Genomic DNA, 14,290 nt, shown 5'->3' with positions numbered 1-14,290 from the left:
AGTGAACCAGAAGTACTTCTGGTTCCATGCACCCCAGCATCACAGCATTCACAAGCTGTGCCTGCTACCTCAAGATGTATAGAAAAAACTTTTAAAGTTGTGTCTATGTCCAAATCGCTGATTCTCTGAATCAGCATCAAATCTTCAGATTCAGCTGAAATGAATCAGGGACTGTGATCCAAATCAACTAATTGAATCACTGTCCCTGATTCGGGCTGAATCTGAATACAAATTGAATACGGCCCACTTTGCATACCTCTACTGTGCAGTAGTGCTGGTTACTGCACAGTCATTTAGTAGGGCTGTGTGAAACAGCACTGTTCGATTCTGACTTCAGTTTCAAGGTCTGGACAGAACAGTGTTTTGTATCACATATAATTTTGAGTCAAAATAGCCTCACTGTTTCACTTCATCGAAACAGTGATACTGTTTTGACCATTTCACTGGACCATGGGGTTGGGGAACGGAACTCAGCCCAGCTGGGCTGCCTCTACATCCCCCATGCTAGATTGCACGGGGATGCTGCTTTCCCGCCCCCTACAAGATCTAGCACAGAGGATGGAGAGGCAGGCCATCTGGGCTGTCTTTCCACCCCCTGCCAGATCGGGGCTGGGAAGTCAGCCCAGCTGGACTGACTTCCCATCCCCAGCCCTATGGTCAAAATGTTTCAACTTTCAAAATGTTTCATCTAGCCTTGTTTTGTTTCAAAGCTATTTAGATGGCCTTTGTTTCATTTTGATTTTGCTGTTTTGACCTCAAAATGAGTCGAAGCAGTGTCAAAACAAAATGGCCCTCAAAATTTTGCACAGCCCTATCATTTAGTACTTGGTTAAGCAAGTACTAAATGACTGCACAGTAACAGCTGCACAGTTGCCCGCTCATATAGATGCAGCCTTTATGAACAAGTTAACATTCACATTCCATATAACAGCTATTTGGGTAAAAAAAACCAAGGTTCTTTGGGTAGATGTGATATCTTTTATAAGACCAGCAGAGTAGTTGGAAAAAAGATCTTAGCAAGCTTTCAGGCGCAATCACTCTTCTTCAGGCAGAGGAAGTCTCTGCTGTTCTGAAACTCCAAGGAAAGAGAGAAGCTAAAAGACTGAGCTGTATCAGAAGTATAGGCTTAATATTTTGAAAAACAGGGTTACATTTCAGTGTGTAAAGACATTTAACAATATGACAGGTTCCAGATAGCTTAGGGTAATCAACTTTGCAACAACAGAAGGTAAAAAATGTAAATAATATTTCTCCTATGCCTCCTTCAACAGAGTAGTGTGCAGACTCAGCAACTTCTTGTCCTTCCTCCTGGGGGTGGGGGGGAGGGGAGGAAGGACACAGAGGTTCACTGTGCTGAAGCCTGCTGTGAATTCAGCATCTGCTTGTGATACTCTCAGCATGTCACTCAAACAGCAGTTGTTTTCTTGATATCCTCTGTAATTATACTAGCAAGGCTTTCTGAATGTTTGGGGATCAGATGACTAAAAGAAATAAAACTCTAGAACAATGAAATCCTTCTGCAAAAATAAATAAATAAATCCAGTCCTGTCATTTTTTCCTAGGGAGCCCTGTGGCTTAAACACAGGCATAATGTAATTATGATGCTTTGCACTTTTATTTCAGCTTTCATCTAAGGCAGTCAGCACATTGTACACCTTGCTGGGGTCATTTGACCCCAGTACTCTTTCTTGCCATGGCAGGGGGTCGGAGTAGATGATCTACTCAGGTCCCTTCCAACCCTAGAAACTATGAAACTATGAAACATTCTGAAAACAGTAACAGATTAAACCAGGGCTGCTTATCCCCCAGTGTATGGGCCTGATCCTGCCCCCAGTGCTGTATCATCCAGCTCAAGGTTCCCATACAGCTCCCATCCAGCTTATGACTCTGTGCTCTAGATCAGGCATGCAGAACAGCACAAGGTGCAATTCTAGCATGTGGGGGCCAGGTGGAGGTGGTGTGGTGTGGTTGATACTGGCTGGGTGGGGGTGGTGCGAAGTCCCAGAGCCCGATCCCAGCCAGGCAGGGGCAGCCTGGGGCACAATCCAGCCTGCAGACCAGCCCTGTGCCTTTCATCTGGCCCACAGAGCCAAAACTGTGAGCACCACTAAATTCAACCATACAACTGCCTGAAAAAGAGGCACATTGTATTGCCTCTATTTGACCAATGAGAAAACAGGGGCCTGAACATTTCTGTGTGTATATTTTTAAAAGGGCTGTGTACATATGTTACCTGTGCATATATATGTTTAATGCTTGCATTTGCAGGTTCAAAAGCCCTCATACCATTTTCAAATTTCAAATGCTTACATGAACAAGTGAAGTGTAATAAGGCCAGCAGGTTTGAGAGTCAATGTTCTGAGACATGACGCAACCAAAACTGCGGCACCACTTTTACAAATGCACTATCAGAAGCAGTCCCTGCCTGAAACACTTGAGGGCAAAATTTTCAAAAGCACCCAGGTAACCTGATTGGCATTTCCAAAAGTGATTTAGGTATCCAGTGCCTAGGCAGGTCAGTTCCCCAGTTCCCAGAGGATGTGTCTACAGGAGACTCTTTACTGCACAGTGGACTAATCTAATGTGCAGTATAGCATCCCCATGTACACATGCACAGCATTTACTGCACAGTACTGCATGGTCACCTACTACCAGTAAATACAGGTAGATTAACCACACAGTAACTATTGCACAGTAGGGCACGTGTAGACTGCTGACCGCATGGCAAATTATTCCTGGTCAGCTCAGACAGCAGGGAGCAGGGAAACTGTCCCTCCTCCTAGGCAGCTGCTTCCCAGCCCCATATCTCAATCAGCAGATCAGAGCACAGGGCTGGGAGGCAGCTGTCCCAGAGGTGGAACAGCTTTCTCCCCTCCCTCCTCCCCCCAGCATGACTGCAGTGCCCCTTGCCAGGCTGGGTCTGCCACCCAGGGGAGCCTGGAGCTCCCCCTGGCTGCTGTAGGGAGGCACAGCAGGGCTGAAATTGCTTTGTGCTGAACTGCTCTCATCTGGAGCAAATTTGCTCCCAATGGGCGTACATGTAGACACGCTGCCAGGGAAAGCTTACTGTGCAGTATATTACTATGTGGTAAGCTTATAGCACATTAACAGCATGTGTAGATATGCCCAGAGATTTCAAAGGAGTTAGGTGCTCAATCTACTTATGAGTTTTTGAAGATTTCACTGAGTGCCTATCTGCATACTTAGGCATCTTAGCCCTTAAGGCTGTCTATACTCATGTTGGTTCATGTTCTAATTAGAATGCCTCAGAGCAGACTCAATCAATGGAGTCTGCTCCATGTTCTAATTAAAATGTTCCAGCATGACCTCACCATCCTGTGTATAAGGCCCCACATATTTAAAAATGGCCACTGGGGCACTTTATCTAAACCTTGTCAAATGAGGTTTAGATCAAATGGCCTGCAGCTATTTTTAAACCCATGGGGGTTTAATACACATGACGGTGCAGTTTTTTAATTAGAGCAGCTCTTCAAGAACTGCTCTAATTAAAATGCCTCCCACCCCTGAGCATGTGTATAGTTAGCCAATGAAGTTAAGTCATTTAAATAGGACTTAAGCTCCCACCTCACTAGGGCATCGATTTTCAACCGGTGGTCCGCAGGTCCCTGGGAGTCTGCAGACTATGTCTAAGGGGTCCATGAAAGACTACTATGATCAACCAAAAGTATGTGACTATCCACATTTACAATTCAAAGGGGTCTGTACCTCCATTCAAAATTGTTTTGGGGTCCACAGCTGAAAAGGGTTGAAAAAGGACTGCACTAGGGCACTTTTGCAAAAATGCTCTATTGATACCAGTGTGGTCTAACTTCAGAACAGCTACAGGCTGCATGTTGCAGGAACCACATGGGCTGCATGCATGGGGGCTGCAGGGGTTCCCTGAGACCTCTGTTGTGTTCAGCCCCCAACCATGAGAACCCCCCTGCTATCACCACTATGTGGATGAGCATGTGCCCTGCCACTGCCACCACTGCACAGGGGGAGTCCCCCCACACACACCTGCTGCCGCATAAGTGGCACAAGTCCCCCTCCTGAGCCACTCTGCTGGCAGTGTCGGGCAAAATCACCAGACCTCCCACTATGCCATCCTTCCCGGGAGACCCTAGCTACTTCTACTACAGGAGGAGCTAGACCAATGGGGGAGCGGCTGCTGGTCAGGAGTCTGCAGGCCACACATTAACCCCTTGCGGGCTGGATGCATCCCACAGGCCAACAGTTGGACAATCCTGCCTTAGATCATAAGTAGACAGAAGAGCTATTATCATCCTCATTTCTCTTTGTGAATGGGGGCACAGAGAAATTAAGCAATTTGCCCAAGCTCATTAAAGAATTCCACAGCAGAGCCAGGGATTGAATTCGGATCTCCTGGCAGTGTCTTCACCACTTCCTTCCTCCAGTTAAAAAATGACATGAGATAGAGCAGCTGGGAACATGCTAAACCTGCCTGAAAAGAAGTACATTTTCCTTGCTCCACAGAGAGGAAAAAATCTTTTTGGGTTCAAATAACAACTGCACCTTGCCATAAAAGTCCTCTGTGGTGTTGTTTCAGTTTTCCCTGCCTTTGCAGCTCAGCTCCTCTCCAAGCCCAAACTTTTACCTCCTATTTCCTACACAGACATTTATGTATGGTTCAGAGGGGCAGTGCAAATTGGTACAGAAAACAGAAAATAGCAGCAAGAATCAAAAGGAAGTGGGAGTCAAAATAAAGACACTTTACTTTTCTCTACTTTGCTTTATGCTGTACTATTGTGGGTCAGCCCGGGAAGCCTAGACGAGACAGAGCACTCAGAACTTAAATGCAGGTATCTCCAAGACAAAAGTAGCAGAGGCAGCCACAATAACTTTCTGAATTGAAAAAAAAATGTATAATCATAGAATCATAGGGCTGGAAGAGACCCCAAAGGATCATTGGGTCCAGCCCCCTGCATGAGCAGGAAAGACATCTGGGGTCAGACGACCCCAGCCAGGTGACTGTCCAGTCTTTTCTTGAAGACTTCTAGGGTACATGATTTCACCATCTCTGGGGGGAGCTTGTTCCATAGTCTGGACACCCTAGTTGTAAAGAAGTTTTTTCTAATGTTCAGCCTGAAACTGTCTTCCAGGAGTTTGTGGCCATTGTCACTGGTTTGCCCCGAGGGCACCCTGGTCAACAGTTGTTCACCGAGTCCCTGATGTACACCTTTGATTTAGCGGTAAGTCGCAATCAGGTCCCCTCTCAGCCTTCTTTTCTTTAGGCTGAAGAGTCCGGGATCCCTTAGCTTCTCCTCATATGGCTTGCCATGCAAGTTCCTGATCATACGGGTGGCCCTCAATTGCAGTGAAAGTCCCTGCACAGTAACAGGCTGTGGTTGTTTCTCTTCTAGTTTATGCAATTTTAAGCAGAAACCCAGTTATAATCATCTCATATGCCTACCAATGATTAAAAACTATTCATCATTTGCTCCATTGCCAGCTTCTAATTGTCTGACTCTCCAGATGCCAGAAAAGGAGAAAGAGAGAGCAAAAGCCAGTTACTGTGATGCGAGGAGAAAAAGATGGTGCACCTTCTGCTATCTAGAATTTACCCTGGGAGCAGATAAAGAAGGTACTGAGGAAGTCTTATTCTTTTTTTTCAGGCAGTAATGATCAGATTTATAGAAACAAATGACTGGATGAATTCTATACCATAGGACTTCACTACAAAGGTTTGGATGACTAAGTAGAATTCCCAGGTAGCCACTTAATGGAGATTGACGCTCAAATTTGACCCAATAATTAGAGTCATCTGTTGGAAAACACACATTATTCTGACAAAAATGAAAACATTTGTTTAATTTTTGCCTGCTACTTATTGTTTCCTTATCCAGCATCCTCTGCTCCCCCAGTCCGCCTCAGCTCCTCCCTGTCCAACATTTACTGTTGCTCCAAGCCTTGGCCTATACTATTGGAAGAAGGAAAAAGCAGTAGCCTAGGACAAGTCCATGCTCCACCATAGACTTCCTGTGTGCCTGTAAGTCAGTCTCTCTGTGCCACTTCTTGATCTGTAAAATATAATTATACTTCCCTAGCACATTTGAACACAGTTCACAGAATCATAGAAAAATAGGGTTGGAAGGGACCTCAGGAGGTCATCAAGTCCAAACCCATGCTCAAAGAGGACCATCCCCAATCCAAGCCAAACCTTTAGCTAGCTGGATTTTAAAAACCTCTAAGGACGGAGATTCCACCACCTCACTGAGGAGCCTGTTCCAGTGCTTTACTGCCCTCCTTTTAAAGACTTGCAGTTCAAATGGGGATGTGGACAATATGCAATGGTACATTTACCTATGATGTACATTTTATTAGCTCTTCTTTCTTAAAAGATGGTGGGGAGGGGAGATAAGCTCACTGAACTGAAGCTAAAACAACAAAAACCAGTCAGGTTCAAAAAAAAGTCGTATCTTTAATCATCAGAACATTAACTGGCCACAGCCTGCAAAGGTAGAGTGAGTATTGGAAATGATGCCTAATCAGCTGTGAAGCACTTTGTAGGATTGTCCTGAACAAATGGAAAATGTTGGAAAAGAATCTATCACTTAAATAAATGATCACATAAGAAAAACAAATCACACAGCTTCCCAGTCCTAAAACTTTCCTATTAGTCTGGAGAAGCCACAGCAGGCAAGAAAGAGAGAAACAATAGCTTCTAGTGAATTGGGTCATGTGCAGACACCACATACAAGAGGTTTCTTTTTGCATTCAAATAGCAAAGAAGTTACTTAGGTTTGAGCTTGTAGTTTCCCGACCTCTGAATATTCTGCAAGTCATCTTAATGCAATTCTTAACTGATGATAAGTTAAATGACACTCAAGCCCTCCATTAGCTTTAACAGTGACTATTTTGTTGCATTGGACCGCTATGCAGTTCCCCATCTGAAGAAAAGAGAGATCAAATGTGCAGGAAGTGAAGTTCACTACTTGAGTGAATTCTGCTATCAGTATAAGAATACAGTCAAGGAGCACACCCTCAACCGATTTTATCAGAAGTCTGTTAATGCTAAGGATTTGGCCCCAGATGTTTTTGCTGATGCTATCAAGTTCAGCTGTCAAAGAGAAACTAGAAATATCAGCATTTATGAGAGGAAACTGAAGATTGATGTGTAGAGAAGTCCTAGAAGAAATGCTTAGTGTTTTGGGCAGTTGACCTACAGATATTTGAGTTGGGCGACTGATCACTGAGACACCCATGACTGGAGGACACTTCTGCAAATATTAGCTTTAATTCCTTTTGTGCCTCTGTCTAGGCACAACTTCCTTTCTTCAAGTGCATGGTAAAGACAAATTTAGTAATATCTGTGAAGCACTTGGATATTGAGCCAATTAGCACAGAAAAAAGACACGAAAAATATTCCATAATTCATTCAAGAAAACCCCCATAAGCCAAAAAACTGTGTTGATATTATCATTACAAGTAATTTGAATACAGACTTTAAAATGATCTAAAATTCATTCTCAACATAATCAAACCCATAATTCAGTTTTGTGCTAGTAAAGCAAAATACTATGCCCATTTCTCACATTCACGCAGCACCGTTCGTTTAGAGAGTTCGTTTAGTTAGCCCCTTGCTGTTAACTCATAAGTTCTTATTATAAGCAAAGTATATGGTGGTTGCAACAGCAAAGGCTATTTTCTATTGCTGATAGGCTTCTCAAACGTTTTTTCTATCTTGTGCAGTTTTCCCAAATCCTGCTACTTCATTGCAGTTCCTGTGATACTTGATATATTTATTAAAGCCCAAATTCCTTGATAATCAAAGCTTTCATTCTTCCGACTAAGATCAATGCCTTATTCTCATGCTTTCCAGATTTCTTTTATAACCACAAATCCCAACCCAAAATCTAGACCATCAGAAGGCAAATAAAAAGAACTCCAAGTGTAATGCATCAGCAAAATCTCATGGGGGGTTTTTGCCAATCTAAGAATTTAGGGATGTGGGGGAGAGGGCTTTGACTCATGATTTCTGAACACTTGGGTTGCTTTGTCTGCCTAAGATGATTGTTTTCAGTTACATATGTATGTGTCAAGGGTTACATGTATGGTCAATCAAAACTCATTTTCTAATTAATTGAAATGTTTGCCAACAAGTTTTTCACTATTCACTCAGCCCAAATACTTATATAATCCAAGGAATGTCTCATTACTAAAAATAGCAATATATTTTAAAAGTTTGCTGCCAAATAGCAATTTGCTTTAGTTCTTAACTAAAACCCTAACATCATCCTAAAAGCGTAAATTCAACCCATGACATGTTTACACTTTTTATGTATTATCTCCAGTATTTTGTATTCAGTTCTGAAATATTAATCTTTCAAAGGAAAACAACAGTAATTGATTCCATATACTCTGTATACGCTATACAACTCCCTAACATGTTTATTTGGGGCAATATCACATATTTCCTAGTCCTGTATAGTAAATTTCCCCTGCAGTTTCAATTTAATGTGCTATATTTTATCCCCAACCTAAACTATCATGTTTGGCTGAGCACTATGAAATAGCTGTCGTATTGTATTTTGGATGTAGCTGCATTTCAATGATGGATAAAATGTTTTTTGCATAATATATAATACAGGTTGAGAGCTAAGCAAGATCTGTTGAAAAGGTTGCAATATGCAGTTCAATTTTACAAGACCTTCAGTTGCTTATAAGTTTCTTAGACAATTTTCCATACCAAGTCTCTGAGGTGAGTGATTCCCGCCCCCCCCCTCAAAGGAGGCTGTACAGCCAAACAATGGCAGAATAGTAGTCTAGAGCAGCGGTCTCCAAAGTGGAGTGCGTGCACCCCAGGGGGTGCACAAGATGATCCATTGGGGTGCAGGAAGAAAATATTAGAACTTCTATTTCTATTTCTATTTATATAAATATACATACATTGGGGGTGCGTGCTCAAAAATCTTTTACTGATAGGGGTGCGCGATCAAAAAGGTTTGGAGACCACTGGTCTAGAGGCCGTCAAGGAAACGGCTGATCTCAATTTGTAGATTCAAGAATATTTTCTCTCTCAAAATGATCCTTTTTAGATAGAGCAGACACAGAAAATAATTTGAGAAATTTATAAATACCTGAAAAAAGCCCCATGCTGGAATGGATCTGTCTCTGGAACAGAACCTGGCAACTGTTTTCCAAGGCACAATGTCATATAAGAGCAAAATTAAATACCAGTAAACACTTTGAAGGGAATGGACCATGGACACAGTAAGAGGCAAAAATGTAACAAATGCTAAATACAGCAAGTTGTTTTAGAAAAGAATTATACACGTGTCTGGCTGGAAAATGTATAAAATCTCAGAGACTGGTTTTACTGTGATAGGTTATAAATACAATCAACTAGGCAGGTTTTCAATGGAATCAAGTAAGTGCACACACCTAACCCTCCTCTGCCTTCTCCTGTAGCATTATCACCACATTTTGAACTCAAAAGGATGCCCCTACTTCTGTCTTTTTTCCCAGCTATATTAAAAGTTCATCTCTGTCCAGTTTTTCTTTATGCAGCGAAATGTCAGAGAAATCTCATAGTGCAAGGGTTGGCTGCACATGCCCATTGATTTAAACTTGTTTGCTTGGCAAACCCCTTCCTCCCTCCACTGCAACTCTTCCCATTTATGGCATGTAACAACGCCCAGTAAATACAGTTACAAGTAGGCCAATGCTTACTGAACACTATAGGGCGTGCTCTGGGGTTGGGGAGTGCTTTAACTCAAGCGGCTCTCAGGAGCTGTTCTAATTAAAGCACCCACAACATCTCATGTATTCAGTGTCCTGTGCTTCAAAATGGCAGTGGTGGTGGTTTAACTAAAGCTCTTTCAATTACCTTCAATTAAAGTGCTCCCACCACCATTTTGAAGTGCAGGGATGCTGAATGCCTATGATGCTGAGGTTGCTGGAGTGTGCTAATTGGCACTCTCCAGCAGACTCAATTAATTGATTAATTGAGTCTGCTCTGACACGTTCTAATTAGAATGCGTCAGAGCAGGCATCAGACATGAATAGGTGCCCCTAGTGAAGGGGTGGGTAAAATACGGCCCATGAGCCAGACCTGGCCTGCCAGCTGCCTGGATCCAGCCCATGGTTGCTCCTGCAGCACTCCACATGAGGATGAGTCCTACCCACTCCTGCCAAGGCAGCCCACACTGCGCGCCTGGTGGCCCAGGCCCCAGCACAATTTCGGGTGGAGATGTTCCCAGTGTGGCTGCAGCTGGCCAGATACTGCTTTGCTCCCATTGCCTCCACTGGGAGCCTCCAGGCTGAAGCTTCCCCCTGCCCACCCAGAACAGCGAAGCAGGGGCAGGAGTGGCAGGAGGAGCTGCCACTGAAGGCAAGGGGGGAACAGAGCAGCACCTGGTTGGCTACAGCCACACCAGGAACAGCCCCACCAGAAGCTGCATGAGCGGGCCAGGGCCCAGGCCAGTGGGGCTGTTCTGCTCTCCTCTCCTCTCCTCTCCTCTCCTCTCCTCTCCTCCAGCGGCAGTAGCTGCTGCTGCTCCAGCTGCACCACTCTGGACAGGCAAGGGACTGGAGGGTATGGCGGGACAGTAAGGGGTGCTACTATGCTAAGCCACCTGCCTCACTGTGCCCAACCAAAACTCCATTTTGGGTGTCTCCCCTGGGGCACCTACATCCAGCCAACCCCCTTCCTGGAGCACACCTGCAAGCCTGGGGTAATCACTGCCATCACCTGGGCTCTGGTCTCCGTTAAGGCCCTGTGCAGCCCAGGGTACACAGACCCTGCAAACCTTGGGGGGTGCTTTGCCCACGGGTAGTAATTCTGGGTGCTCCTCCTAGACTGGAGCCACCCAGGATGTTTTTAGGTAGGACAGAATCAGATAATAATCGGCCGAACTCTGCTAGGAGTGAAAAGGCCTGTCACTCCTCTCAAGCATTCACAACTAGGTGTGCTATAACAGATAGCTTTTAGTAATCAGAGACGGGGAGAATGGGGAAGGAGTACAAGACAGAAGAGTATTAAAACAAAAAGCCTCAAGCAATACATAATGGGCTTGTTGGCCCTTTTAACATGCAGCTAAAGATACACAACCCTAATTCACTGTTTAAATTTCAGGTAGGCTACTTACAGATACATCCAGAGGATTCTGGAAGCCCAAGCTTCTGGGTATGTTTCCAAAATGCCTGCCGGAGGAAGCCCCCCCAGACCAGGTGACTTGACCCTTAAATAACTTTTCTGACCTCATCACCTGGCTCCAACCAGAAACAGGCGTTATTTGAACCCTGCTGATGCAGGCCAATCCTTTTAAAAAGTGGTCTGTAGCCCTCGGTGGAGTGGCCACAGTTACCAAACTGGTTCCACGGGTTTCTGGATGGGAAACGTAAAGACAAAGGGTCTGGACACAACAAGGGAGGGGGGAGGTGGTCCTATAGAGCACAAGCAAGATACACAGCAAAATAAATCCTGAAACACTGGACCATGCACAGCCCCAAGTGTGTGTGGGTGTTACGTTCTCCCCCTGGCCCAACATGTCCCAATCCAGGAACAGACAGTGGGAGATTTCTTCACACAGGGGTAGCTTCAGCCAGGCAGCTCCTGGCCCAGCTCCCAGGTGCCTTCCATCCACTCCACCCACCTGGCGCCTCGGCATTTTTCCCCTTTAAAGGAGAAAATCCACATTTTTCTGTGGTGAGCAGAAAACCCAGATCCCTAACCATAACCGGAGAGAAAAATTAGGTTTCCTTGCATCACACAGTAGGTGAATTTGTCATGCAGTAGTATCTCAAACCCAGGATTCAGAAAGAAAAACATGCAAATGTCCCTTTTTTCTGCAAGCCGTGCTCTTCCAAATTCAAAAACCACTTATACCCATTCTCTATGACAATTAAAATCCCAGTGACTTGATCCTGTTTCCCTTCTCTCTGCCGTCGTTACTTTAATCTGGTCAGGAAACTAACAGGGAAAAAAAGGCCTGTTACTAGGGTGACCAACTGCACAACACCTATACTCTTATAATGAGGATCAGAAATAAGCAGTTATAATAATTAGCAAAAACCACACAGGGCACATAGTATGCAAGCAATCCACAGATGACAAATTATTTAAGAAACACACTCTAATCATTATAAGTAATGAACATATTAATGAGAATCAAGGTCTCTTCACATGCAATTTGTGAATAGAAGAAAGGATGGAACAGTTCATCTAGCTCTAGTAAGCATCATTTAAGGTATCATAAATCATTCATTAGCCACATCAAATATACATGAGGGAGGAAGGCCTCTGCTCTGACTTTTTAACCTTTGATGCACATTGTCTTTGCTCATATAGGCTTATTCCCATGCGAAAGTGTGTGGGGGAAATGGAGTATCCCAGAAAAAAACCCATCCAAGATTTGCAGCAGGGCACATGTTAACCTTGACTCTGCATCCTGCATTTTATTCATCAGAAGAAAGCAGACCCCCATCTGCTTTGAGTGCACAAGAATTGGTTGATTTCCAGCACTATAAAGGTTGCTGGGACTTCAACATTATTTTTTGCTGCAGAGCCGACCTGCCCCATGATGCTTTTTCCAGTGAACTTACCCATCATTCTGGGCACATGTAGAGAACTGGGGACAGGCACTGGAGGTCTGTAAGCACTTGAGTGGTTTATTAAAGCACACAGCTACATACACAGTCTCAGCGATGCCATGTTGACCAGGCTGAAAGCACCACTCTACTTGAGTGAGAGTTTATATGCATGTGTAGACACTAGGAGACTCAGGGCAACACCCAAGTCAGAGCCCAGGCTAGTTCTCCTGTATGACATATCCTAGGTAAGGGTAAAGGTGAGAAGTGAAAGAGCTATTTGAAAACAGTAAGCCTGGAGGTGCTTTTTCTGTAGTGATTATAATGGAAATCAACTTATTAGTATAGAATCCTATTAGATTCTTAGCGTCTGCTGGGAGGGTGGCAGTGGAAGATGGTCAGCATCTCCTTATAAAAATGCTATATTAGCAGTGAGAGCATCTCCTTGGAAATAACTAGACCCCCTTCAGGGTCCAGCTGTTAAAAATGCAGCATTAAAAGTTAACACTTAAACATGTCTCTGAAAGTGGAATTAGAGTGTGATCTCTTCAATTGCTAGTACTTTTGATAGTCCAAGAATGAGAGAGAACTAATGCAGGGAATCAACAAGAATCTACAGCCCTTCCTTCCCCTTTGTCTCCTGACACTACTGTCTATTAGCTGTGTAAGGACATGTATCCCTGCAGACCACCTTGTCTTTTCCATGGCCAAACAGGATTTCTTACCCTTCAGAGCTCTGCTTTCCATCATTCCTTCACAAACCACATATTATACTTCATCTTCTGTGCAACCACCCACATTTAGAAATCCAATGGAGATCTAAATGCCATTACATCTCCAGCAGAAGAGTCTCAAGTATCTTCTTTTACTCTTTATGAGAAGTCAGGGTGACAAATCCACTTTTGACAGAGATCTACATGGTCCAAACAGTTATTAATCAGAGTCATTTTCTCTAATTTATTAATGCTGAAACAATTTTTCTTCCTTATAATTTATGTGCAATTGGCTTGGGTTGCAAACCCAAGGATGCAGAACATTTTTCTTCCATTAAAGATTTATTGCTTCTGCACCAACATCCTCCCCACTCAGTAGAATGGCTCCTATACCATCATTCTTTGAATGTGTCGAAGATCTTTGCATTGTGACCCAGGCTGAACTTAACTCATTAGCCTTGATTCAGGAGAAGATCCTCTCAAATATTAATCAAAGTGACAAGCTAGTATAGAGCAAAGCATCTGGCAGTGGAGTGACCATCAGCAATTAGGGGAACAATATCAGAGACTCATAAACACCCACTGGGGGAAACCCTGCTCTCCACTGGGTGAAGACCTCGGACTAGTAGGGCCGGGATGGCTCTGCTGCACCATCTGTGTGGGGTTGGGGGGCAGGGGAAATCAGCAGGAGGATGGATAAGCATAACAAGTACTCATGGTTTCAGCTCATAGCTTTCCTCTGAGTTTAATCCAAGGGGTTCGGTGTTTTCCTTGAGCTCAGTCCAAGTGAACAAGTTATATAGCCCATCAATTTGGGCAGTTTCATTCATAATTTCATAGTTTCATAGTCGGGTCGGAAGGGACCTGAGCAGATCATCAAGTCCAACCCGCTGCCTTGGCAGGAAAAAGTACTGGGGTCAAACAACCCCAGCAAGGTGTTCGTCTAGCCTTGTCTTAAAGACCCCCAGGGTAGGAGCCAGCACCACTTCCCTTGGAAGTTGGTTCCAGATCCTAGCCGCCCTGAC

The 14,290-nt window shown here is 44.1% G+C and overlaps 1 long non-coding RNA gene across 1 annotated transcript in view; it reads left to right on the top strand.

The window, feature by feature from the left end:
- The first annotated feature begins 4,938 nt into the window (after nucleotides 1–4,938).
- LOC109287824 overlaps nucleotides 4,939–14,290 on the top strand; it is a 19,057-nt gene continuing 9,705 nt past the window's right edge. Inside the window, exon 1 of the long non-coding RNA XR_002094967.1 lies at nucleotides 4,939–5,087. This is a non-coding gene — a long non-coding RNA (uncharacterized LOC109287824). The remainder of the gene's footprint in view (nucleotides 5,088–14,290) is intronic.

Source organism: Gavialis gangeticus, unplaced genomic scaffold (assembly GCF_001723915.1).
Source record: "Gavialis gangeticus isolate Ggan-Ray unplaced genomic scaffold, GavGan_comp1, whole genome shotgun sequence".
Lineage (NCBI taxonomy): Eukaryota > Metazoa > Chordata > Crocodylia > Gavialidae > Gavialis > Gavialis gangeticus.
This window is presented reverse-complemented; position numbering and strand designations above follow the sequence as displayed.